At 33.0% G+C, this 25362-nt stretch overlaps 1 pseudogene; it reads left to right on the forward strand.

Moving 5' to 3' along the window:
• Positions 1-288: 288 nt before the first annotated feature.
• LOC124898850 lies at positions 289-7502 on the forward strand (annotated as a pseudogene).
• The last annotated feature ends 17860 nt before the right edge of the window (positions 7503-25362 follow it).

A 25362-nucleotide genomic window follows, 5' to 3' on the forward strand; every position in this document is an offset into this window, starting at 1 on the left:
AATCCGCGACCTCCATATCTTCCTTTCTAGGGTCATGAGCTCAGTGAGCTGTAACTGCTCCATGTCCCGCTTGATCACTTCTCTTAGTATTTTTTTGACCTACTCCTACCCCGTCTGAAATCATCCAAAGCAAGCTTCTCACATCTACGAACCTAGACATCTATGCCCCTCCTCATCACGTGCTCAAACCATCTCAATCAAATCTATTAGGGAGGTTAATACCTTTTCCAAGTCGGTCTTAACTGAATTGACCTAGATTATCCTTATAAAGACAAAAGAAGCCGTCAACTTTACCAAACTACAATTGAAGGTTTTACTCTATGGAAATGCAAAGAAAAATTATGGTGGGTGGAGATCGACTCAGTAATTTGCCAGAGTCGATCCTATTCCATATCCTCTCTATGTTACCTGACAGAAAACAAGTTGTGAGAACTAATGTATTATCTACAAGATGGAGATTTCCTTGGATGTCTGTTCCGGTATCACTTAATTTCGACTTCTCCTATTTTGTTCCCCCGATGAGCTAAAAAACAAGATACTTGATTTTGTGATTTCCACCCATAGAGAGCTTCATTATTGGAGGTCTTGTCAGAAAATTCAGAAATTCAATTTGGTTTTTGATATTCGCCAGGAGAGATTTATTAAAGATGTCGATTTATGGGTATATTTCGCAACAAAACTTGCTAATGCTGAAGAATTTGATTTGGAGATTTTATTTGGAGATACATATTAATTTCCTCAATTTGCATATAAGGGGTCGTTTGGTAGAGTGTATAAAAATAATGTTGAATATGGTGTATTAATAATAATTATATTAGTAATGCTGATATTAGTTATGCTTGCATTAGTTATGCTGACATCATTTGTTATACAATGTTTGGTTTAATGTATTAAAAAGAATATATCTTATATAATTTCTATTAAAAATTATTTATTTATAAAAATATTCTTTATATTCTTTAACCTTGTATACTTCTTATTGAAAACTTCTTTTTTCTCTTTTTCCCAAAATGGATGTAAATAATTGTTGCCTATTAGCATTGTTCAAGTTTCTCGAGGAAAATTGTCATCGTAATGTTTTCCATGGATTAGAGCCATCTTTTGGGTTACAACATGTTATTTTAAAAAAAAAAAAAAAAAACTATTCCTAGATGCACCCAGATATTAAGTTTGTGTTTAAATTTGAAAATAGGAACAAGGCAATAGTATGAGTAGTTGAACTCTTCACCAAGCACATAGATAAGATTACTTTTGAGTTGAATTTTTCCATCTCAAATACCTGTGTTATTGCATCGGTAAAGAAAGAGAAAAAACTAAAAAATATTTTAAAAGAATTAGACGGGTAGTTACGTCATTAATCAAACTAATGCATGCATTGAATTCATTTGTATTACTAATACATAACAAAGGGATGACATTAATAATGCACTTCACAATACACAATAAAGTGTATAACTAATGATTGCATTAGTTATACGTAGAATAAAAAATAAATCAAATAATATATTAATAATACACATTAAACTAATACACTCTACCAAACAACCCCTAAGAGTACATCCTTGAGAAATATGGGTTTACAGTACTGCACATTGAACCCTTCCATTAATAATGTAAATGGAAGTGGTCTTATTTCTCTTTTATTGAGGTACATCAATTTGATGGAGGGTGTAACGGAAAAGGAACTATCTGGTTGTCCTAACTTGGAGTGCTTGGAATTGTGTCATTTTAGAGGATTTCATCGTCTCGAAATTAACAACGTGAAGTTGATAAAATTGACCATAGAAAACTCAAAAAATGATGAATGTGATGTATGGCTTGAAATATTAGCCCGGAAGATTACACGTACATGTCTCTCAATTATTTGATTTTTTTTTTATAGGCACTTCAATTAAGTCATGTATCTAGTGAACTTTTTACTCCTTCATAAAATATATAAATTGAGTCCAATTTGCTAACATGACAAAAGATATATAAAAGATATAAAATGGTATTTAAAAAAAAAAATTATCTTATTCTTCTTCTTGTATCAACAACTTATTTTTATTACACCAAATAAAATTATAAATGGCCATTAATGGAGAAGAAGATGATGACTATTTTTTTTTTTAATTTATGTAATGTGTTTTTTTTTATTGGTCGGACTTTTTTATGTTTAATTTTTTTTATTAATTATGATTTCTCACTCAACTTATATATGAATGATTTTTAAATGGAGAAGAAGATGATGGCTATTATTTTTTTTAATTTCTTTAATGTATTTTTCATATTGGTTGGAGTTTTTTATGTTTAATTTTTTGATTAATTATGATTTCTCACCCAACTTATATACGAATGAATTTTAAAGAAGCCATTAATGGAGAAGAAGATGATGACTATTTTTTTTTAATTTCTTTAATGTATTTTTTTCATTGGTTGGGGTTTTTTATATTTAATTTTTTTGATTAATTATGGTTTCTCACTCTCCTAATGAAGAGTGTATTATACATGTCACGTCATGTCAGCGATTAAGCTCAATTGACACGTTTTGTGAAGGAGTAAAGAGTTCAATAGGCATATGACTTAATTGAGGTGCATATACGAAAAAGATCGAATAGTTGAGGGGCTTTTATATGAGCCCGTTTGGATAGGATTAAAATTTGGTCAAACCATCTTTTAATCTTTTTTTTTTTTAGCTTTTTAGGTGTTTGGTAAAATTAAAAAGTACTTAAAAAAAGCTAAAAATAGATTAAAAAGGGCAAAAAGTGAGAAGTTGGGTACCTTCAGTTTTTTGCCTTTTAGATTAAAATTCTTTTAGATTTGACCAAAATATTTACTTTTTTTATCCTTTATATTTTCCTTCAATTCCAATAATATTCCTAACTTGTAGCCCTTAAATCTATATTTTTCCTTTCTTTTTCTTTTGGCGCTTCGCTTCATCTCCTCCCTTCAATTTTTTTTTTAATCTTTCTCCTTTATTTTCACCGAATCCATAGTTACATTCGAGTTTTGCTCAAAAATTTTATTTTAAAATTAAAACTTATAAATAATTTACCTTATTTATGGTGTTAACAATTTTAAGGACATTTAAGTCATTTTAACAACAAAAAAGTGTTTAACATCACTTGTTTACCAAACACATCAATAATTTTTTTCTAGTTTCACCACTTCTATCGAAGCACTTTTCTACTTAATTTATAAGTATTTATTTTAAGCGTTTAATCACTTAAGCTAAAAAATTATTCTTTTAATTATATCCAAATGGGCTCTATGTATTCTGCCTATTAGCCCCCAATATTCAAACTTTGCAACTTTTTGGGTCATGCCATGGGATATTCTTGAGAAGTGTGGCTTCACTTATCACCACAATACTTTATTTTGATTTTCATTTTGAAGATTGAGACAAATTGCAGAGGAAGGAGTTTAGTTGTTTGAAGGAACTTCTTCACAAGGCCATGTCAAGAATCTTCAATTAGCTAGGTCCATGGTGCTGAGGTTAGTTCATACTGTTCACTATCAATATCTATCTATCTATCTATCTACCTATTTATATATATATATATTAAAAGTGTGAAAGTTCTTAGAAATATTGTTTGAACTTTTTACCCTTCATTAAAACACTCTGTTTTAAATAAAATCGTCTTTTCACTTCTTTTACTATAATTATTATTTAATTATATATATAATATTGACTATAATATTTAATTTTAAAATATATGAGAGGGACTTAAATTTTACTTCTTAAATAATACACAAATATGAAAACTATAATAAACAAATTTAAATCAAAAAAAAAAAAATTAAAGTGGCGAAAAAAATATTTGGGGGAAGTTTGTGACTAAATAGGGATTGGTAGCTACTTATTACTTACTTGGGTTAGAATAACATTAAAGAATTAATTAACCTAATGTAGGAATTCTTCTATTAGGATTTTAAAAGGTAATGTTTTATCTCTCTATATATAAGAATTTGTTGAGGCTCCAAGTTATCAAAAATACGACTAAATGTCTGAAGCTTAACTATTCCTAAGTAGTAATTTACTTACAAATTTTACTTATTCCATTTTTGAAAGTTCTTATCATTGTTTAACAAATTTAACTTTTAGTCGTTATTTGGTTAATTTTGTAGATGATGAACGATGGTGAACAAATGCCTTCTCTATCGAGTTGGACAGGTGCATAATATTTTTGGTATCATTATTTTGGATTTTTTATTATTATTATTTGGTTATTTCTCCAAAATTATAGATCATGACCTATAGTTCATACGCTTTTGTTTAAAATTGTTGATTCTTTTGGTACAAGACATAGAAACTTTAATGGTTATTTTTTCAAAATTATAGATCATGACCTATAGTTCATACACTTTTATTTAAAATTGTTGATTCTTTTGGTACAAGACATAGAAACTTTACGATTGTTCTTTTAAATTTCAATTGAAATTTGTGTGTTACAAACATCTTTGCCTTATTTTGTAAGTTTTTTATTACTTCATCTAATAGATTGCTGCTCCCAACATATAAATTTATATTGTCTCAATTACCATACGTAATGCGGTAAGCATTGAGTTTTTGTTAACCACTTTATTCGAAAATATTTTGCAAGTTAATCTTACATTATGATTAGATGTGTGATACACCACATGAATTTGTCTTGTAAGTTTTTATTTTTAGTTTGGCATCAAGTTGGATTATGTTAAACCCTGCTAAATCCATTTTGGTTTGTTAATCCTTTATAATTTCAGACATTGATGGTTGCTCACTTTTATTGTTATTTTTACTGTTTCAGTTACAAATATAGAAATTAAATTTTCATTGGAATCATCACATTTAATAAATATTTGATGGCAGGTTTGATAAATCATTAACTTTCAAACATGTATAGCTCATGTGGCTTGAAATATATTTTTTAGTCACCTTTTTGCAAAGTCTTATAATTAGCTTTCTTATATGAGAATATCTTCTTGTGCCGAGGATTTATCAAAAACATTCTCTCTATCGTTTACCTTAAACTTTCTTGTAAACAAGTCTGCGATATGAAAAGTTTCATAAATCACATATGGATGTCATCAAGGAAGTAAAGAAGTCATCAAAGTTCCTATGAAAATGTTAAAAAAAGTCATATTTCTTCTAGAGGGTTGAACCATAAGTTGTATGATCAGGACAATTTTATTGAAAAAGTATGATATTACCAAATATAATCTTTTTCTAAGAGTATAGGGTCAATATAATTCTTTTTCGTGAATATAATATTGCACACATTATAACACTAATTGTAATATTATATACTAACATGACACACGTTCAACGCACGCATATCTATCTATATCGATATCTATATCTATACTATATTAAAAGTGTAAAGTACCTTAGAAATGTTGTTTGAACTTTTTGCTCTTCATTAAAAGTCTTTCCTTTAGACAAAATTATCTTTTATCTATTTTGCTAATATTTAAAAGTTGAAAATTAATTAAATATATTCATGGTAAAATATTTCCTTGTTAGAAGTCATCCAAATTAATGACAACTAAATACTTTTTTCATTAGTTTAAGAATTCTAAATCAATTAAATTTGATTTTAAGAAGATTTGAAAAATCTAGAAATAAATATAAAAACGTTAGAATAAGAAAAATTTAAGAAGTGCCAAATTTTTAAAAGTTTTAAGTAGTATGTTTGATTTAGTAAAGATTTTAAATATAGAAAAAAAGAGAAAAATAATTGTAATACAAATATGGTTCAAATTGATGCGCCTCTTTTTAGCCTCTAGCAGCAAGGGAAAGAGGTACTGTATGACAAACACAAAAGTGATGATACTTCAACCACTTAAAACTTTTGATGATAAAATATATATGTGCTTACACTAAAATATATGTTTATGTTTACATTATTATATTAAAGTGTTAATTAATGATCTTTGAAAAGTGATTTGAACTTTTTGCATTCCATTAACAATCTCCGCAATAGATAATATCATTTAATTTTAAATAATCAAACGTTACACGTGTTAAACGTTATATATATATATATATATATATATATATATATATATATATATATATATATATATATATATAAATGATAATTTGATATCCAATTTGGTAGGTCTTAGATAAGTACATTCTTACATCAATCTAGTTGAAAGGTGGAACTAAAGAATCAACTTCCACCTGAATGTTTTTAAAAATGACATGCATTCTACAACACTAGGAAAAAAATACTTTGTAAAATTTAAATTTATTATTATTGGCCATAATCTTTAAGATATTTATTAAAAGTCGACTTTTGGAACTTCAAATCAAATTTGGAATATTGTTTAACAATTTGCATGTCATTTTTTAAGTATGTGGAATTTTCTTATTTTGACATATTTTGGTGTATCTATTCGGTTTATAAGTTCCTGGCCATACTCGAATTGGAAGCGTGGCAGCCTCCATTGTCAAGTTGGAAATTTGTACAACTTAACACAACCTTGGAAGAATTGGTTTTCCCTAGAATTTGCAAATTTCTACAAAGTTCATCGGATCTTGAGACTTTTGTAATTGACGACTGCAACTATAGATCAAGAGTAAGTTCTCTTCAGACTGTAGAAATTTAGGTTATGTACGGTTGTTTTTATTCATCTATTAAAACGGATATATATAGATACAAATAGTTCTTTGTCACTCCTACTAGAAATACATAATTACATAATAGTCCTAATGTCAACACTCCCCCTCAAGGCGGTGCATAGATGTCTGTCATGTCCAACTTGCCAATCATCGCGTGGAAGACCTTTCCTGATACATCCTTGGTGAGTATATCTGCTAGCTGACTTCCAGACTTGACAAAATGGAAAATGTATAATCTTTTGATCTAAATTCTCCTTAATGAAGTGTCGATCTATTTCAACATGCTTAGTGCGATCATGTTGAATGGGGTTCTGTGCTATTTGAATTGCGGCCTTGTTATCACAGAACAAGTTCATAGACCCTGTGTATTCAATTCCAAGATCCTTCAGAACATATTTAATTCATAATAGCTCACACAGGCCATTGGCCATCCCTCGAAATTTTGCTTCTGCACTAGACCTTGCGAAAACCTTTTGCTTCTTACTTCTCCACGTGACAAGATTGCTTTCGACTAAAGTGAGATACCCCGCTGTTGATTTTCTAGTCAATTTATGTCTTGCTCTTTTCAAGTATCGCAAAATTCTATAGACAGCTTTCATATGATCTTCTGTTGGATTCTACAGGAACTGACTGACAACACTTACAGCATATGCAATGTCTAGTCTTGTATGAGTCAGATAGATTAACTTCCCTACTAGACGTTGATATCTGCCTACATCTTTTATTTTCTCTACCGAATAGTTCTCGAGTTTGTGGTTTATCTCCATAGGTGTTTCAATTGGCTTGCACGCTAGCATCCATGTCTCCATCAACAAGTCTAGTACATATTTTCTTTGAGAAAGTGAAATTCCTTGTCTCGACCTTGATACTTCAATGCATAGGAAATATTGCAATTGTCCTAGGTCTTTCTTTTTAAATTTTGATGCCAAGAACTTCTGAAGTTGATCCATTTCATTAGAATTATTTCCTGTCAGGACCATATCATCAACATATATAATTAATGCAGTTACCTTCCCTTAGTTGTGTTTTATAAAGAGAGTGTGATCAGAGTTACTCTGTTCATAACCCACTAATGTCATTGCAGAAGTGAGACGTCCAAACCATGCCTGTGGTGATTGTTTTAAGCTGTATAATGCTTTTTTTAATCTGCATACCTTTTTTCTGTAAGTGTGCTCCTACACAGTTTCGGGTGGTAGATCCATATAAACTTCTTCCTCTAAGTCACTATTTAAGAATGCATTTTTTTACGTCAAATTGTCACAACGGCCAATCTCTATTTGCTGCAACTGATATGAGGATACGAATAGTATTGAGTTTAGCCATTGGTGCAAATGTTTCCTGTTAGTCCACTCCATACTTTTGTGTGTATCCTTTTGCTACCAACCTCGCCTTATACCTATCGATACTTCCATCTGCTTTAAGCTTTACAAAATACACCTATTTACACCCGACGGTCCTCTTTTCTTCAGGTAGTAAGACTAGTTCCCAAGTTTGATTTTTCTGCAAGGCCTCAATTTCTTCGTTCATTGCCTTCCTCTATTATGATTCTGCTAATGCTTTCTGTACACCACTAGGAATAGACACTTTGGATAATTGATTAATAGTTAGAGCATATGATGTTGATAATCTTTTGGTGGAGGTATAATTACTAATGGGATACTTTGAATTGGCATTAAGATTAGGTTCATATTTTATTCTTGGGAAACCCTTATTTTTTCTTGATGGAAAACGGGAAGGAAGAAGATAAGGGTCATTAGACAGAGGTACCTGAGGTATATGATCTTGTAGAACATTCTGAGAGGACTCATTGGTTAATGGCGTGGTTGTTGTTCTTTCTGGAATAATCTCTTCATTTTTTTCAATTGTGGATTCGCGAATTTTATTTCCTTCTTTCCTGGTTCCTTCGTTGTCTTCGTGTGAGACTACATCTTGTTCCAAGATACCAGTACATGCATTTAATCTTTCCTCATAAGATTCTACTTCTAGGAACTCTGTTTCTCCCCTTAAAGCTACATTCATTCTAGTATTTTCTCTGTCACTCTCCCCCAGAAGAGATGAGGGTGTTATTGCGCCTTCAAATAAGGTTCTGACTCACGGAAAGATGCATCAAGAGTAACATATAATTTCTTATTTCGTGGGTCATAACATATGTATCCTTTTTGAAATTTTGAATAGCCAACAAACACACACCGTCTTGCACATGGATCTAACTTTCCTCGCAGAGCTTTGGGAATGTGAGTGTAAACCGTGCAACCAAATACCTTTGGCTCTAAGTTCAGCAGATGTGGAAGAGAACAAAGAGAATAGAGCTTTTTCTACGGAGTCTCAAAATTAATGAGTCAAGATAGAACTCGATTAATAAGATAAGCCGCAGACTTAACCGCTTCCCCCCAATAAATGTTTGGTATATTCATGCCAAAGAGAAATGGATGAATAATCTCCATAATCTGTCTTTTCTTTCTTTCTGCTAGATCATTTTGTTGTGGTGTGTATGTGCAAGATATTTGATGACGTACACCTTATTGCCGAAGGTATTCATCAATGATAGATTGCATAGATTCCATTGCGTTGTTAGATTTCCAAACACGAATCTGTCATTGATATTGAGTATGTACCATATTATAAAAATCTTTGAACATAATATACGCATCACTCTTCTTCCGAAGTAATGATATCCATGTCATTCTAGTACATTCATCTATAATAGTAATAAAATAACGAGCTTCAGATAGAGATTCAACTTTTGCAGGGCCCCAAATATCAGAATGTATAACAGTAAAAGGCTCAGAACATTTCTTCAAACTTGATAAATATGGAACATGATAATTTTTTGCTAATTCACAAATGTCACAATGAAAAGCTGAGCTATCTAAACCTAAAACAAATTTGGTTTGAGTTTCTGAAGATAACCAAACGAGATATGTCCGAGCCTCTGATGCAATAACCATATATGGTCGCGTCCCTTCTCAACCCCATATGTGCGGAATGAATGACTAAATTTCTTCTCTCCATATTTAGTCAATTCCAGAAAGTAGAGATTTCCTTGATTAACACCATAACCAAGATTCCCCCGGGTCAAAATGTCCTGAAAGATACAAAAAGAGGCCAAAAGGTTACAGTACAATTGAGAGAGGAGGTAATTTGTCGAACAGATAAAAGATTATGATCAAGAGAAGGTACAACTAAAACTGTGTTAAGTTTTAAAGTATCTGTTGTGACAACTGGTCCTTCTCCTATAACCAGAGAAGTACCTCTATTAGCAGTAGAAATAAAAGGTAGAGAAGATGGTTTTAATGATTGTAATTCATCTCGATCCTTGTTCATATGATCAGATGCTCCACTATCAATAATCCAAGTACTACTCGTAGAAGGTGCAGTAATATTAACATTGTTATTACTGGTAATACCTTATTATGTCATATTAACACGAGTTTCTATTTTACTATCATTTCTTAGCTGACTAATTCCTGATGTAGTTGTGGCTGAAGCTCTGTTTGGAATGACTTTGCATGGTTTCTTCAAGAAATCCCACCAATCCGGAAAGCCAATGATCTCGTAGCATCGTTATTTTGAGTGTCCTGATTCACCATAATGGCTACAAGTAAGATTATTCAGATTACCAGATGGTTGATTAGTTCGACCTTTAATATGACTACTACGATGGACAACCATGATAGAAATCTCATGAATCAGCCGAGCACTTCCCATAGTCTGCCTCTGTTGAGCTTCTCTTCTGACATAAGCATATGTACTTTCAATATCAAGCTTTGGGTCTTTTCATAGAATCTCTCCACGAACTTGATCAAATTATGCATTAAGTCCATTGAGAAATATGTGAACTCGCAGCCTTGCCATCATAGAGTTCATCTGAAGAATACTCTGAACCGATTCACCCTGCATATTTGTTCGGTGATCAATTTCCTAAAAAATTTCAACCAATTCATTATAGTACGTAGACAGGGGCCTTCCATTCTACATAGTGGTGAAGGATTTCTAATTAAGTTCAAACAATCGAGTATCATCCGAACCATCATAGAATATTTTGGCTACAGCTTCCCAGATTTCCTTTGCCATTAAAAGTTTGATAAACTGCTGCATTAGGGTGGGACTCATCAAGTCAATCAACCAGCTCTTCACCTTATAATTCTCCATAATCCATATTGCATAATTCAAGTCAATTTGTTCGGGTTTCTTTGTTTCGCCAGTTAGGTAGCCAACCTTGTTCCGAGCTCCGATACGTCTCTCCATCAATTGAGACCATGTGAGAACTTCTTTTCGTCAAGAATAACTCCCGTTGGAAAAGGTGAGTTGTCTTATTGAACTATAATTGAGGTAGGGTTTGTTACGGTTGAGTTCATGGGTTTGGTAATGCTGCCAAAAGAAGGCGTAGAATCTCCCATCTTGGAAAAATTGGAAAAAACAATAATCTACGAGGTTGCTCTGATACCATGTAGAGATTTAGGTTATGTACGGTTGTTTTTATTCATCTATTAAAACGGGTATATATAGATACAAATAGTTCTTTGTCACCCCTACCAGAAATACATAATTACATAATAGTCCTAATGTCAACACAGACCTTTATTTTATTGCTTCATGTTATCAATACAAAAAAGTTATTAGAGGACGAAGATGATATATACACCCATACATTTGTCATATCTAGTACACTAGGAAAGAAAGTACAAAGCTAAATTAAAAATCTTTTTACTGGTATTCAAGGAGGGAGATTTAACTGGTGAGAAGATTAAAGTACTTGATGAACCATTGATGAACCAGTTATATATACACACACATATACATATACATACACACACATACTTTCTAAATTTTGAGGTGTGTTTGAGTTAGTAGTTTGTGGCAGTTTCAAATGGAAATGCAAAGACTTTACAGTTTAGATATGAAACTCTCAAAAAAAGTTATATAATGTTTTTGACCACTATCACTAGAAAAATATTTACAGCTTTTTTTTGTTGTTTGAATGGATCATATTTGATGTTGTTTGTATGTACAACTATATTTCTTAAACCTACATCAGTTTGTTGTTGTTTATGTACGAATTTGAAACATTTATTAAGTACTTCATATATTCATTGAATCAAAAAGCTCATCACCTCTATTCTTTATCGACAATCAACTTCATGGCTTTTTTACTTTCATCCTAGGAGAACAAATAGTTAATATAGCAAATTCTTTCTTGTAGAACATGCTGTCAAAGTACACAATAAAGGATGAACGTAGTTGGAGGTTGAGACACAGAATTTTAATCGCTCATTTCTACGTCTGAAGACCATCAAGATCACATCTTTTTATGAAACAATATTTAAAAACAAATTAGTATTGTCGTCTGTAAAATATTTGCTCAAGCATGCAACCGTGCTAGAAAAGTTCATGATCAAGTGCAAGAGGAATGTCGTGGCTCAAGATAATATTCAAATGGAACAAAAGCTCCTTAGCATTCCAAGATCGTCTCCTCATGCTTCAGTTGTTTTTTCATACTATAAAAGTTAATGTTTTAATACATTTTTCAAAAATGACATTTCAAATAATATGACTAAGGGCTTGTTTCAGTTGACCTATGTTATTAATATTGTTTCGGGTACACAATCTGTATTATGTCAAAACAACTTCAACACAAGTTCAAGATTAAATCAAGAACATTTATGAAGTTTTTCAGCACCTTCAACACAAGTTCAATATGAACTATCAAAGAAGTGTGTTGTTTTATTTTAAAGAAAAAAGATGAAGCAGAATAAGCCAAGTCCTGCAGATTCATGGAGTGTCCTTAAGGAAATAATTTCTCTCAAGTACCCGAGGTTGCGGAATTTTCCTCCCAGGATAAAATGACTTTACAACCAGAATGTAGTGGTACCTCAAACTTTTTGGTTTTCTTCGAACTTACTCAATGGCACATGATCACACAGAGTTTCTAGAAGAAAGAGAAATGTTTTTTCTATGAAAAAATTTTCATACTAAACCTGTGGAAAAAATGCAGGTTTATATAGCCATGAAGTGCCTCTTCTGAAAGAAAGAAATGGATCATCGGAAAGGTGTATCATTTTGGAATAGTCATGTCTATCCATTTCGAAACAACATGTCTTTTTTGAACAGTCAAAACTGACCGAACAGTTACCCATTTTTTGAAACAGTGTGCCTTTTCCTCGAGGGGTTGTGTCCCTCCATTTTTTATTCACACCAATTAAACCCAACAATCCCCCACATGAATAGGGAATGACTATTCTTTGTAAAACTTAAGTATGTGCTCATCAAGTAAAGATTGATTGGATCTGGATAAATGTTTTTTTTATTTGAACTTTTCGTAGTGAATATTCACCGGATGCACTCGGTCAATCGGTAGATTTGATATCCTTGAGCCATCAAACTTTAATGTATACCTAGAAAATACATGTCATACACAACCTTTTACCGTTTATGATTCTTATGGTTTTATTTATTTCAGCCATGAACACGTTCTGATTTCATGAGAGCTTTGAGGATGGGCTTTTACCAACATTCTCCTTGAAGCAGCTTCTACTTCGCCCTTACATAGGTGATTTCTAAATGTTCAATCCTATAGTTAAACTATTTGATCAAATCTGCCAAATTTAGATAATCATTAAAAGACTTCACACCATGTCTTATCCTTATTTACTAAAAATTGTCTACATCATGAGAATGGATTGGGTATAGTAACAATGTTGAACCTGTCAGACTCAACTTTGTTTGATCTCCTTGAACCTACCTCTTGGGATATCCAATCTTCTAGGTAGAGTTACCACCATGCTGACTTATCTTAGGCTGTAAACTCATTTCCTTGGATGTTCTCTTAACTCCCTCTCTAGATAGGCCTGTTGTAAGTAGATCCAACACATTATCCTTTGATTTCACATAGTCAATAATGATAATTCTACTAAAGAAAAGTTCTCTAATGATATTATGTCTCCATCTTATGTGACGAGATATATCGTTGTACATCGTGATCCCTGCTCTGCCTATTGTCATTTGACTATCACAATGTATATATACTGGTGCCAATGGTTTGGGCCAATAAGGAATATCTTCCAAGAAGTTTCAAAGCCATTCTTCTTCTTCACTAACTTTATCTAATGCGATAAATTCTGATTCTATTATAGAGTGAGCAATACATGTCTGTTTGGATGATTTTAAAGAGACTGCTCCTCCACCTATAGTACATACGTATTCACTCATGGATTTTACTTCATTCGATCTGGTGATTCAATTTGCGTCACTATATCCTTCAAGTACCGCTGGATATTTACTATAATGCAAAGCATAGTCTTGAGTGTATTAAGATACCCCAAAACTCTTTTCATTGTAATCCAATGGGTTTGATTAGGATTACTCATGTATCAACACTTTTGTGTATTCCAACTATGAGTCACTTTTACCTTCATTCTTTTAAAGTGTGAAGGTCACGTCCAATGGAGTCTTGGCAATACCAAATTCCTAATACTTGAATTTGAAAGTACCTTTTCGATGTAATGATACTGTGACAATGCCAACCCTTGTGAAGTTCTATGGATTCTTATTCCTAAGATCCCATCCACAACTCCAAGGTCTTTTATATCAAACTTGTTCTCAAGCATTCATTTTATAGAATTTATGTCAAAAATGTCTTTACTGATGATTAACATATCATCCACATACAAACAAACAATGACCTTGTAATTTGGAGTGTCTTTAATGTAAACACATTTATCACATTCATTTATCTTGAACCCGTTTGCCAACATGGTTTGGTCAAACTTCGCATGTCACTGTTTAGGTGCTTGTTTTAATCTATAGAATGACTTCACCAGTTTGCACACCTTCTTTTTTTATCAAGAACAACAAAATCCTCGGATTGATCTATATAAATTTCTTTCTCCAATTCTCCATTTAGGAATATTGTTTTCATATCCATTTGATGGATTTCAAGACCATATACTGCCGCCAAGTCAATTAACATCCGAATTGATGTTATCCTTGTTACTGACGAGTATGTATCAAAGTAATCAAGGACCTCTTTCTATTTAAAGTCTTTTACTACAAGTCTTGCCTTGTATTTGTCAATAGTACCATCTTCTTTCATTCTTGTTTTGAAGATCCATTTAGAACCTAAAGATTTATTTCCTAGAGGAAGATCAACCAACTCCCACGTATGGTTGCTTAAGATTGAATCAATCTAACTATTTACTGTCTCTTTCCAAAAGGATTAGTCTGAAGAAGACAATGCTTCTTTAAATATTTTAGGCTCATTTTCGAAGAAAAATGTTACAAAATCTAATCCAAACGAAGTTGACGTTCTTTGACATGTACTAGATCTTGGATTCTCATCATTATGTACATACGTACTTGGTTTATCTCGAGGCCGTTTAGACCCCCTACTAGACTATTCATGTCTAATTTTATACGGATAAATATGTTTAAAAAATTCAACATTATCTGACTTAATTACCGTATTTCATTGATATCTGGATGTTCGAATTTATGAACAAAAAACCAACATGCTTTACTGCTTTTTTCATATGCTATAAACATGCAGTCCACTGTCTTAGGTCTTATTTTCACCCTTTTAGGCATAAGAACTTGGACTTTCGCTAGACACTCCCACACTTTGAAATATGTCACGTTGGGTTTCCTTCGTTTCTATTTTTCATATGAAATTGATAGTGTCTTACTGTGGGGCACTCTATTAAGTATTCGGTTAGCTATAAGAATAGCTTCCCCCACAAGTTTGGTGGTAAATCTGAACTTATTAGTAAGACATTCATAATTTCCTTTAAGGTTCAATTTTTCCTTTTTGCAATTCCATTAGATTGAGGTTAATAGGGGATTATAGTTTGATGGACAATTTCATTCTCTACATATATTTTTGCAAAGGGAGATTCATATTCTCCACCCCTGTCACTTCTTATCATTTTAATTTTTTTTCTCTAACTGATTTTAACTTCTTTTTTATATTGCCTAAACGCATCTATTGCTTTATCCTTACTATTTAGCAAATAGACATAACAATACCTAGTGCAATCGTCAATAAAAGTTATAACATATATTTTCCCACCATGAGATGGTGTTGACTTCATATCATAAATGTCAGTGTGGATTAAGTCTAAGGGATTAGAATTTCTTGCAATGGACTTATACAGATGCTTAACGTACTTTGATTCCACACTCGTTTGACATTTAGATTTATTGCACTCAAACTTTGACAAAACTTCTAAGTTAATCAACTTTCGCAAAGTTTTATAATTGAAATGTCCTAATCGTTTATGCAACAAATTATTAGACTCAAGCAAGTAAGAAGAAACAAAACTTTTATTGATTTCAACATTCATTACATTCATCTTAAATAGGCCCTCAGTGAGGTAGCCTTTTCCTTACATACACTTCTCCTTTAATAAGTACAACTTTTTGAAAACAAATACACATTTGAATCCGTTTTTATCAAGAAGTGATACAGAAATCAAGTTCTTCATTAGCTCTAGTACATATAGGACATTGTTAAGAGTCAATACTTGCCTGATGTCATTTTCAGGCAGACTTTTCCTGTTCCTTCAACATTTAAGGATGAGGAGTTTGCCATGTAAATCTTCTTTCGCCTTGAGCCGGAGCAAATGTAACAAATTACTCTTTATTTGCACAAATATAGTGGGCGGCACCAGAATGCATCCATCATTCTCGAGGATTCCCAACCAAGTCACATTCTAAAAGCGTGACACATAAATCATCAATTTCGTTTTTTGATTCAACGATATTTGCTTGATCCTTATTTTTCCTTTCTTTAGGGCACGACAATCTGTAGACTTGTGACCAATCTTGCCACAATTAAAGCATTTCCCTTTGAATTTCTCTTTAGGCTGATTGCTTTGTTGTCCAGCTTTCTTCCGCTTCTTTGATGTATTAGGGTCATCTTTGATTTACAATATTAGCTTCATTTATTGTATAATTTCCTTTAGACCTTCTCTCCACGTATTTATTGTCTTCTTCAATGCTCAGCCTCACAATAAGGTCATCAACTATTATATCTTTTCGTTTGTATTTCAAGTAATTCTTGAAGTCCTTTCGCAAAGGTGGCAACTTATCAATTATCGTAGCTACTTGAAATTCCTCGTTTGCAACAAAACCTACATAAAAGTTTATGTGAACATTAAGAATATTTTTAACATGTTCAAATAAGGTATTCATTAAATTTATACCTTATGCAAGGAGATCGTGGATGATAACTTGCAACTCCTATACTTGAGAAATGACAGTCTTGCTATCGATTATTATGTACTCAAGGAATCGTGCAACATAGAACTTCTTGGTTCTTACATCCTCAGTCTTATATTTCTTTTCCAGCGTATTCCATAATTCTTTTGATGTCTTCATTACGATGTAGACGTTGTATAAGTCATCTTGGAGCCACTTAGGATGTAATTCCTACATAGGAAATTAGGATGTTTCCAAGCCTCTATTACAACGAATCGCTCCTGTTTTGAAGTTCCTTCGGGTACTTTTGGAGCATCTTCTAAAATAAATCTTTGAAGACATAAGGTTGTTACATAGAACATCTTTTGTTTCCACCTCTTGAAATCAACTTTAGAAAATTTTCTGGGCTTTTTCGCTAGTGCCATAGCGGGTGGCGCATTTGTACGACTGGTTGTGGCAATATTTATTACTGCCACACTTGTCACACCTTCAACATGGCCGTGTGTAGTGATTTTTCCTGTCACGAAAAGACAGTCAACTTTAGTACAAAATTATACTTATTACAAGTTTGTAGCAACTTATAAACACAACTTGTTTCTAGTTTAACGTTGAAGTTTTTATGTCTTCCAATCGTTAACTGAATGACCTTTAATTTGTGATAAAGATTTTATTTCTTCAAATCACTTGTTAAGTTCAAACGGATTAGAAAGCTTAAAGCTTTAATTTCCAAAAACCAAACAATACAAATTATTAAAAAAAACTTTAGTGAAAAAAAAATTGACCAAACAAGCAAAAAAATTTTGTTTTTCCATTTCATTCCTTAAGATTGTTGTTGAGGGTACACAATCTGTATTATTTCAAAACAACTTCAACACAAGATTAAATCAATAACACTTATGAAGTTTTTCAACACAACTTCAATATGAACTATCAAAGAAGTGTGTTATTTTATTTTAAAGAAAAAATATAAAGCAGAATAAGCCAAGTCCTCCAAATTCATGGAGTGTCGTTAAGGAAATAATTTTCCTCAAGTACCCAAGGTTGCGGTAATTTTCTCCTAGGATAAAATGGCTTCAAAATCAAAATATAGTGGTACTTCAAACTTTCTAGTTTTCTTCGAACTCACTCAACGGGAGATGATCACACAGAGTTTTGGAAGCAAGATAAATGTTTTTTCTATGCATAAATTTTCATACTAAACTCATGAAAAAAATACAGGTTTATATAGCCATGAAGTGCCTCATGAAAAAAATACAGGTTTATATAGCCACGAAGTGCCTCTTCGAAAAAGAGATAATGGTTCATCGAAAAGGTGTATCATTTCAAAACAGTCATGTCTATTCATTCCAAAACAACATGCCTTTTTTGAATAGTCACCCCTTTTCCAAAACAGTGTGTCTTTTCCTCGAAGGGTTGTGTCCCTCCATATTTCATTCATAGCAATTGAACCCAACAATTAACACAAACAAAAGAAAGGGCAGAACTAGGGGCAGAGCTACCCTTTGTCGAGGGGGTTCATCCGAACCCCCATTGGCAAAAAATTATGCTATATATGCATAGTTAAAATTATTTTTTATGTATATATATTAGATTTTGAACCCCCTTTGATTAGTTCGGATGTTTACTTATGAACCTCCTTAGTGAATACACAAAACTTTTGTACTCTTTTGTTGAAAATGAGCTCGCCATAAATCTATGATATTCTTCCAAAGAAATAAATTGACTTTCATAGGGCAACAAAAATTAATTCACTTGTTTAGCTTGACATGTAGTTGGCATCTGAAGTCTTTATATGAATGTCGTGTTGAAGTCAGTTGGCATCTGAAGTCTTTATATGAATGTCGCGTGTACTTCAACATTTTATTAAAATAGTTGTAAGAATTCCTCCCTCTTTTAATTATCTTCATGTCGCCATTGTTGTGAGAGAGGCATAAAATTCAACCTGATTATTTAATAATCATTACGCAAAATACGTGTAGAATTGGTACAACAATCTTGTCCACCACATGTAGTAAAAAAGAGACTTTGCCCAATATCTGGATAGAGACCATGATTTGCAAAAAATAAAAGTAAAGGTATTGGATTGTGGGGTCATCCTTTTCTCTGAATATATATTTACTAACAATAAAACTGTTACTTTAAGGGGTGGTTCACTTGTATCACTACGATTTGTTACCACCAAAGTTCTATTAGACGATTTGAGTCCTGCTTATGTAATCTTTCTGCTAGTTGTGAACATGCTAAATTGCAGTTGGCACCTGAGGTCTTCTTACTAATGTCATGCGTACCTGAACTTTTTATTAGTATGGTTATAAGAAATGATCCTTTTCTAATTATCTTAATGTCACTATGATTAGTAAAAACAGAATTACAGGTTTTGAAATTTGGGGTCATCCTTATTTCTGAATATGTATTTATTAACTAGAAAGCTATCACTTCATCTGTTCATTTTTATCTTTTCATTGTTGACTTGATACACACCTTCAGATACAGTAAATAATAAGAATAATTTTAATATAACACCCGTTGAATATAATAAATTCAATTCTTTGAGAAATGCATTGAATAATGAATAATATTGAATACCTTCGGTAAATGGGCACAAATGAATGCCAAGCCTTCTATCCTTTGGCAACTTCATTTTTCTTATTCCCTCAGTCGCATTTTACGTGGGTTCTTTTTCTTTATAGTCTGCCAAAAAAATGTCATCTCTTATATTTAGAAATCATTTAATTTAAAAGTTTTCTTGTTCACTTTATGAGATGATTTATACCATATAATTTAAAAAATCGTCAATTATTTCTTAAAGTGGAAAACCTATCACGCGGTTGAAAAGTATTCATTATACTTCTAAAATGGGCAAAAAGTAAATTTTTTTACAACATTCTAGCTTTATATCAAAGAAAGAATCCTAAATGATAAAATATAGCATGATAAAAAAAGTTCCATCTAAAGGTAAATTTTTAGCAAAAATAAGAACTAAATTTTTTCGATCAATCTTCCTGTGATGGGAATCCTTTAGAGAATCATAGCCAATATCTCGATCAAACATTTCTTGAACTCTTCTTACGGGGAATGAATGCATTTTTGTCAGTTATAATACACTGAACAAAATTTCAATTAGGAAACGTTTCAAAAGTAATTTGAGCCACTAATTATATGTAATTAAGAAACATTGTAGGTGTTTATTTGAAGAACAAAACACGGTCAATGTGTAAGCATATTCCTTGAGTATTAAGTGACAGCTATAAGAGAAAGTTTGAAGAAATTTGAGAAAACATGAGAGCTATGTGGAAGAAGTGGACGAGGAGTTTAATGACAAGATTTCAACCTGGGGAACCAATTGAGATCAAATACGGAAGAAAGATAGAGGGATATCAATTGGAGAAACCAACTAGAGCTCTACAATGGTAAGAAATAAGGAAAGTAGGAGCATGACACAATTACCAGTGAGATTATGGGTAACATTAGACTGGTAACTAACAACTTCAAATTGATCTCAGCCAAAGCACCAATATTATAACTCAAAATCACAAGAAGCCATTACACGATTTGAATCCACAAATAAGTAATCTTCAACTAAAAATCAACAATATAAGTTAACATTCAACTAAGGAATCACTCTAGCTAAACTAAAGGAATCCACCCTAAGGGAATCCATCCTTTTTAACTACTGTAACAACCTTAGTTGTGATTTTTCCCTTTTAAAATATATTTTGATCACTTTGCACTTTCCAGTAGTTACTACATTCTACTTGAGAGTGATGGGAATGGTCGTCATGGTCTCCGATGCATTAAGGAGTAATTTTGGAGAATTTGAGACTGTAAGAGGTTTTAAAATCTATTAGTTTGACTTCGGTAAACATTTTGAATTTCAAGTACCAGATGGTGATTTAGATAGTTTCATTAGATCTAGAATGTCTGTTTTTGGTTAGGATCATAATTAGTTTGGATCCCGAGCTTTTATTTTGCATTTCAACTCTTATTTCAAAAACTAGTTAAAATAAGCTTTTATGGTGTCTCGGGGGCTAATATGTTGTTAGCAACCATTTTGCAAATATTCAATTGTTCCATTGAGCTCAGAACATTGACAATAGCCTGGTAGCATAATTGATTTATTTATGTGGGGTTCCAAACAAATCACAAGGGTTCACTTGGAACTATTTCTTGAAGAACTCAACTGTTGGTTGGTAGTTTCTGGTTCAACATTAGGGGTCCTATCGTGATCATGTTGCCATGTGTCGTGATTGTGACATTGATCAAATAACTTATTGCAATTATGAGGAGGGGTAATATGATTGCAAAGAGTTCAACAATGGACTAAATTGGGTTGAATCATCGCGATCACGAGGCCCAGTTATGCAATTGTAATGACTAGCTTAAATTTCAATAAATATTGACCGTTGCAATCATAAGGTAGGGCTCACATTCATGAGGAACTATTCACAGAATTGTATAAATAGCTTATTTTGGCATTTTTACCATTTTTTGACTTGGTGCTTCGGGAAAGAGTGTTTCTAAGGTTTTCTTTATCAGTCGTGCTACTCTCATTTTTATTAAATCCTATTGATTATATATTCCAAAAAAATATTTCAAGTCTTGCTTTAAACATAAAATTAGGGATTTTTTGGGTAAGCTCTTAGAATGATTTTTCATCATTTGGACACCAATTTCAAGTCATTTTCGCTTGAGTTTTCAAATATATACCATTTTACATAGAGAACATCATTCTAAAATAAAAATTTAGTTTTACCCTTTTTGTTTAAATTTTTTTAAAACTAATTTTGGATATTCAAATATAGACTCTATGGGTATCATTAGCTGTCATTTGATGTGTAGGTGTAACACCTCAGATTTATGGTCCTTGAAGATTTATGATATTTTATCCTCACTACCTTGATTAAGACCTACCCTAAGAGTCGTAGGGATTCTTGACAAGTCATTGGACTCAAACTGTAACCTAAACAGTAAGTGTGTGACTAATTTCTGCTCTGAGTATTAGTTTGAAACACCCTAGCTTTTGATCTTTAGAAATTTCCTGAGTTTGAGCTTTCTGATCATAGTACGACTCATGCTTACTTTTTGTATGATGTGGGTACAGTTTAGGGGTCTTGATCATATGATACTAAGTGTGATTTTGGTTATTTTTTATCCAAGGTACGAATGGACATCATAAGGGTCGTATGTTTATGATATGACAAGTATAGTGTCAATGGTATGTTGTCCAGTGTCTAACCTTAAATATTCTGCCTAGGGTACCATTTGAGGGCACTTGTTGTATGGTGATGGTACAATTTAGGCTAAGCAGTCGTATGTTGGAAAGAATATGGTGTCTAATATTCTGATCAAGGTATGAGTGAGAGGTACCACTCGTATGATATGGGTACGAGTGAGGGGTCCAAAACCATATCCACCTGCGAGAATTTTTATAGTTTAAGTTGGGGGTATTTTGGATATTTCCCTTCTTAACCTCTTTTGATCCCACGACTTAAAACACTATTAGGGCTTTATTTACTATATTATTCTCAATAAAAAACACTTTAAACACTCTTCAATCTCTCTCAAGGCTCTTGGTTCAAGAAAGGCTAGGGTTTCTTCAATACAATCAATTCGGGGCTTACAAGGGTGGTTCCTCTCTGTACTCTTTGGCATCAAAGGCATGTTACTCCTCCATCATTGTTAGTTCAACTAAAATCATGTTTTAGTAGATGGTTTTCATGGTATAATTATGGCATTATTTTGGTTTTGAAATATATGTTGGGAGTTTTGGTTGTTCATGGTTGGATAATGTTTTCCTATATTTTTCTGATGGTTTTCATGATATAATTGTGATTTGAACATGTGGTTGCATGATAATGGTAAATTGGTACTTGGTTTTGTCTTTAGAAATTATATGCCCTCAACATGTTTTTTAAAATGCCTATGTGTGATTTTGTTGCATAATTTGACTATTATTGAAACTTTGCATTGCATAAGATGGTTTGGAACCTAAATTAGTTTAAACGGTTTTAAATGAATTAGAAAGTCCTTGGAACCTATGACATTGGTTTTGAAAACCTTATGGGGTACACAAGAATCCCTCAAGCGATTTTAATAATGGAACATACGAGATACATGGGAATCCCATAAGTGTTGTCTAATGACATTGCTTGCAAGCTATAGTCGGTATAATGATACCATTTCATAAGGCCTTGGTAATGAACTCTTAAATTGGTAGTTTAGTTATACGCTAATGGTTTTAATTGGGCAATAATGTGGGGTTTTAATTGCTAACCATGAAGGTGTGAGTCTAATGGACGGACACTGGAAACTCATGTTTGCCAACATGAGGGTTGGTCATGGTGACCATATACTTGTGGGGTACATGGGAATCCCCTAAGCTATACTTGTATATATGTATCATGGAGGGAAAAGGGTACACGGGAATCCCTGGCCCTTATGATATCTTTAGTTCATGCGGCTACACACACTGGAGCCCGTTCAGGGGGTAACACTGGACCCATACAACCCATAGGTGGTTTTAGGACAGTCAAGCTACATAGTTAAATCTACGCTAAACCTAGTTTCCTTTTTCGACATGGTATATATGTATGTGATTGTGTATAGTTATTTACTTCAGTTTTAAATATTAGCATTATTTTGTACTTAGTACCAACACATGCTAGCATTCACCCTCTAACCTATCTTTGGGCGCTGTATCCCCACGTGATGCAGGAACTAGCCATACTCCTCCTGCTTAGTGATTGGATTTGAGGACAACATTTGTGTCAGACTGAAGTGGTGAGCTTGCATACTCCTAAAGACTCCATTTCATGCTATGGATATATTTTCATACTTTTGTTTGTTTCTTAGACTATGGTTTTGGCTATGGTTAGAGCATGTTCCGACTGGATGTTTTTTGTTTTCGGTTAGAGGCTTTGTGTGACTACTATAGGCATGGACGGTGTCGGTATTGTTGTCAGCCTTTGCATTGGTATTGGTATTGAGGATGACACTACTTAAATGTATTTGATTTATGATTATTCCATCTTGGTATATGTTCAGAATTCATCCGACATAGGGTGTAGGGCAGTTATGGTTGGGTATTAAGCTGGTCATCCATCTCGGTTGGGATTGAGGTACCCAGTACAACTAGGCCCTGGTTCAGGTCATGTCAGATTAGTATGAGAGCCCTATTTTCATGGTTAATTGAGAGTCCACAAAGCCGTTTCGAGTAGAGTCTCTTTTAAGAGTGTATAGCACACCACACTCATTAGGGAGATGCTACGATTATTTAGGAATATTTCTCTTTCTTGTGTTCTGATTTTGAGCTGTAGAGTCTAAGGTCCTGAATTCTCCTCTAATTATCATTTGTTTTCTTTTAAGAGCATGCCTCCTCAATGATATGAAGCTTATGAAAACTTCTCTATCCTACCTGAGGATAATGTTGATAGGACCCATTCCTCTTGTGAGGTCCAGATCTGGTCTAGGGTTCTAGTTCTTGATTTTTCTCCTGGTGTTCCACTGGTTTCCTCCAACCCTCCTTTAGCTGATGTAATGAATGCTGAGTTTTGTTAGTCTATCCATATGTTGGATCAGTTGGTAGCTCCTTAGGTTGAGCGTGGTGTATCTATTACTCTATATTCTTAGGCCATAAGGGTTGGTCAGTTCATAAGGTTGAACCCTCTAACCTTTACTGGTGTTAAAGTGGAGGAGAATCCTCAAGGTTTTCTGGATGAGATGGAAAAGATATTCTATGTTATGCATTCCACGAATGTGGAGGGTGTGGAATTTGATACCTATCAATTGAAGGATGTATCATACCAATGGTATGAAGAATGGAAACAAACTAGGGGTGATGGTGCTGAGTTAGCTCTATGGGAGGATTTTTCTAATGCTTTTCTGGACCTCTTCTTTTCTCGGGAGTTGAGGGAAGCGAAAGTGGAAGAGTTTCTTAATCTAAATCAAGGTAAAGTATCTATCAAGGAGTATGCCTTGAAGTTTCACCAGTTGTCTTAGTATGCTCCAGAGTTGGTTTCTGGCATAAGGTCTAGAAAAAAAAGGTTTTCTTTTGGTTTGTCTAGAGATTTGATACTAGAAAGTAAGGTTACCTTGTTGATTAAGGATATGGATATCTCTAGGTTGGTGGTATACATGTGACTCTATGATTGCCAGTAGAGTCTATAGGGTATGTGTGGTATCTATTGTTACTAAAGAAACTTTGGTGGATTTTGATATTTTATTGGGAATGGATTGGTTACATTTGTGCTATGTATTTATACATTATTGGACCCATGAGGTTGTCTTTAATCTCCCTAATTAGCCTATTATTGAGTTTGGAGGGTGGTTCCTATCTCCTAAGGGGAGGTTCATCTCATATTTTAGAGCTCAGAGATTAATCTCCAGGTGGTGTCTCTATCATATAATTCAGGTTAAAGATTCTAACCCGAATGTTCCTTCTTTGTATTCCATCTCGGTGTTGAATGAATTTCCTGAGGCCTTCCCTGATGACCTTCCTAGTGTTCCTCTTAATAGGGAGATTGCATTTAGGATTGATCTTATTCTTGGCACTCATCCAATCTCTATTCCCCCATATATAATGG

Source organism: Capsicum annuum, chromosome 1 (genome assembly GCF_002878395.1).
Source record: "Capsicum annuum cultivar UCD-10X-F1 chromosome 1, UCD10Xv1.1, whole genome shotgun sequence".
Classification (NCBI taxonomy): Eukaryota; Viridiplantae; Streptophyta; class Magnoliopsida; order Solanales; family Solanaceae; genus Capsicum; species Capsicum annuum.